Source organism: Pelodiscus sinensis, chromosome 22 (assembly GCF_052426305.1).
Source record: "Pelodiscus sinensis isolate ZL-2025 chromosome 22, ASM5242630v1, whole genome shotgun sequence".
Taxonomy (NCBI): Eukaryota; Metazoa; Chordata; order Testudines; family Trionychidae; genus Pelodiscus; species Pelodiscus sinensis.
Genome location: NC_143073.1, coordinates 17,119,796 through 17,124,008, shown reverse-complemented (window position 1 = coordinate 17,124,008; position 4,213 = coordinate 17,119,796).

The following is a 4,213-nucleotide window of genomic DNA, read 5'->3' as shown; positions in this document are numbered from 1 at the left end:
TCAGATAACTATTGCATTTATTATTAGCAGAACTGACTTACATGTTGTATAGTCTTACCTTAAATTGTATTCATGCCCTTCGGTGTGAAAGAAGCTATTTACATGTTTATTTGCATGTACGTGCAACTGCACTTAAGTTGCGGCCCTCTGCATGTGCTGTATCATTGTGGCCCCCAGGGCTTCCAAAGTTGAATAGCCCTGATCTAGACGGTGCTTGGTCCTGCCCTTAGGGTAGGGGACTGGACTTGATCTCTCGAGATCCCTTCCGGTTCTAGTATTCTAGGGACAGGGAGCCATTCCTGTTCATCTGTGGGAATCCACATTGCCACCACTCCTGCAACTCCTGGGCCACTAGGATGGTTTGCTTCCTAGGGGCAAGGGTTCATTTATGGGGCAGGAGGATTTGGGGAGTGCCCCCATACTCCTCTCTAATCCCCAGGGTCCCAACACTAGAAGAACCATGCCACCAGGTGTTGGGGTTATCTCTTTAGACTGTGAGCTTTTCTAGGAAGGGGAACCTCTCTCTACTGCACTACATGTCAGGCTGGCACCTGCAGCGATCCAACTTGATCTCAGCTATGGTGATCTGTGCAGTCCCTGGCACAAAGGGCTCTGTTACAACATCACTGCTTCTAGATGCTACCCCCAGAACTCTGCCAGGGTGAATCCTCCAGTGGGCATTGGGCATATGTCTCTACCAAAGCTGCCTCTGCACCACCAAGCATAGATGCATCTGTTCTCTCTAGTGGTGTGGGGGGTGGGAAGGGATTGGTAAAGGACAGTTTCCATTCTCTGTCAGCACAGCCCCCTTGGCCCTACTGTAGGGCTGGACAATAAAATGGTGGTGATTTGCCAGGGTTAACTCCTAGCCGCCTGCCATCACTATAGTTACCTGCACTTCCACTGGTATGGGTGCTTGCAGTGCCTGTTGGCTGCAATTCACCATTCCCAGCCAATGGGAGTAGCGGGAAGCAGTACAGCGCGGGACACCACTTCCCACAGCTCCCATTGGCTGGGAACAGTGATCTGCAGCCAACAGGAGCCTGAGGAGGTGCAAGTAAATACAGCGGCACTGGCCCACAGGCCAGGATTTGCCCATCCCTGCCCTAGCATGATGCTGAGCTGCAGGGCAGGGCTTAGCAGAGGTTGCTCTCCTGCCACAGCACTGACCGCAGCATGGCACCAGGGGGTGCAGCACTACAGAGATGCCATGTGCCCAGAGGGGAGTCACATCCAAGTGCTCGCTGCAATGAGATATGCAAGATACAGACCCCCCCCCCCACTCATGCAGGGAAGTGGGGCTCAGAAGGGCCTCTCACCATCTGCAAGCAACTGCTAAGGAGGGCAGGCCGGGGCAGTCCTCCACTACTCTCCTTGCACATAAGCCCTGTTCTGATTTCACATCAGGATGTGTTTCCTAATCAGCTTTAAAAACAGCTATATTCTTGGTCAACAAACCTTGTCTCCCCACGCCAGCTAAGGCACATACAATGCCAGGATTTCCCACCCCAGGCTCATCATCTGGCATTGGATGGCAGCTGTCCCATCCGCTTGCCCACCTCCAGGCCCAGCCTAGCTAAATTGAGTTATGGGGCTAGCTCCTACAGCAGGGGTGGGGAACCTAAGGTCCATGGAGCCAGATGCAGCCCCCTGAGGCTCGGGGCTCCCCCCCCACCTTCAGCATGGGGAGCCCGTGCTGGTGCTCCAGCCCCCTACCGTGCTCACACACAGCTGGAGCACACAAAATCTACTAGACTGGGCCTCCCAAGGCTCTGGTGTGCAAGTGGGAGGTATCAGTGAGGAGTTGGGGGGTTGCTTTTCACGCATGTGCGGCCCCCAACTGATTTTTCTGTGGGACAGTGGCCTCCAAACCAAATAAGGTTCCCTACCCCTCTCCTAGGCTATGTCTAGAGTACAGAGGTTTTTTTGAAAAATGTAGCCTTTTTTTGAAAAAAGCTTAACTGTGTCTAGACTGCCATCGCATACTTTTGAAATGAAATCAAAAGAACTTGGTGTTTTTTTCGACAGCAGTAAACATAATTTTATGAGGAAGAATGCCTTTTTTCAAAAGAGCTCTTGAATGCAAACAGGGCTTTTTCGAAAGAGAGCATCCAGATTGCCAGGGTGCTCTCTTTTGAAAAAGTGGATCACTTTTTCAACAGTCTTGTGGATGTCTAGACCATCTCTTTCGAAAGAGGCTTGTAGTCTAGACATACCCTACAGAAAGGCAGGGTTGGTCCATATCCCCTTGGGGAGAGGCCCAAGGGGATTCTCCATATCCCTGCTTGCCCCTGACCCAAACATTCCTTCCCCCACAGGGCTAGATGGGAGCTGGTGCCCCCTAGAGGGGACAGGCCCCTGCCCCTTTCCCTGCCTCCCTGAACCAGCAAGTCCCTGCCCTGGGTAGGGCCAGCCCTAGGAGGAAGCGGAGCCAGGGCAACCCCACATCAGAGGCGTAGCAAAGGGGGGACGGGGCAATTGTCCCCAGGTGCCACGCTAGGGGGGCGCCAGGCAGGGGCGGATCAGAGTGCCGCGGGGCCCCGGGCAGCACAATTTCGTGGGGGCACCCCCCCCTTTGACACGGTGCATGCGCAGGGCTTCTGCAAGCGCGGGGCCCGGGGCAGCCGCCCCGCTCACCCTGCCCCAAATCTGTCACTGGCGCCAGGCCAGGGTGAGAGTGAGCGCACACTGCGCAGGCCCACCTGACACTAGATCAGTGAGCTGGTAGCTGGGCCACATGCTGCCGCCTGGAACACACTGAGCAGAGGCAGCCGGCAAGCCTTTTTTAAAAATAAGATTAACTTTCCTGACCGGTTCCTCTGGCTCTGTGGGAGGGGGAGTTGGTTGGGAGGGGGGCACTGGGGTTGCCGGTCTCTGAAGGAAGGGGATTTGGTTGGGAAGGAGGGGCCTCTGGGGTTGCCTGTCTCTGAGGGAGGGGGATTTGGTTGTGGGAGGTGCTGGGGGTGCCTGGCTCTGGCATCAGCTGGTAGAAAACTTTCCAGTCTCCAGCGGCAGCCCCTGGTAGGGCAGGCCAGGGCCAAGGGGCATGGAGCAGGGGATGGGGGGCCAGAGGCGTGTAAAGGCAGGCAATGGCAGGGGGAGAGTACAAGTGGGGGGGTGAATCTTGGGAGGAAGAGGTAGCTCAGGAGCATTTTTTGGGGGTGGGACAGTGTGGGGGGACCTTGGGGCAAGAACAGCAGGGTGGGGGATCATGGGTCTGGGTGCTTGTGCTCGCCAACCCCACGTTTTGGGCACTTCTGTGATTCTGGGCTAGGAGAGCTGGGTCCGCCCTGAGGCAATGCCCAGCCAAGGCCAGGGACAACATGTGTTAAAGACCCAGAGTAAAGTGATGGCTTGGCTGGTGGGGAAGCGAGCAGAGCTTTGTCATTTGTGCACTCTGCAAGTGCTGGGAATGGAAGCATGGGGAGCCCCTTACCCGTATGCTGAATTTGCTAGTGACCTGCCGCCTGGCACCCAGTTCCCTACCCACTGACTTTCAGCCACTCACCCGTCTGTCACTGGACTGCCTCACTAGATTTCATCTGGACACAAAGCACTATCAAGCAACTGATGGCACCATCCGCCCACTGGAATGGTACCAAGCCCGCGTGACCAAGGCAAGACTTGTCCTTGCCAGCCTTTGCTCTCCCCATTGGTAACACTCAGAGGGCTTTCCCAAGGAGGCCAACATTGTTCCCATTTTACAGCTGGGGAAACTGAGGCACAGTGGGGGCTGTGACATGCCTGAGGTCACATACCAGGCTAGACTAGAAGCTCAGTTTCCAGTGGGTCAGGGGCTGTCTACATGGGTAGCAAAGATGTGACTGCAGCACAGACCAGCATAACCTGGCTTGCTGCAATCTGATTAATGTGGGGAACAACCGCATGGTGGGGAGACTTCAGCAATCATATCTAGCTCATGTCTAGCCCTGTCTAGCTCATGCTGCACTCAAGCCACCCCTGCTCAAAGGAGACAGTCCTGGCAGCTGCCCGCCAGCCCACGGTGCAGCCCAACTAACGGCAGCGAAGGGCAGAAACATACCCAGCAGCCATCCTCTGCCCCCGCTTCAACCATCTACTCAGCCCCGCCCCCAGGCTTGCCGAGGCCTGTAGGGGGAATGCTTCGGACCTAGCCAATTCACTCCCCTCGCGCCACAACACCAGCCTAGAGGCACCATAGGGCCTGGCCCCTGGTACCCCATAGTGTGGGAGA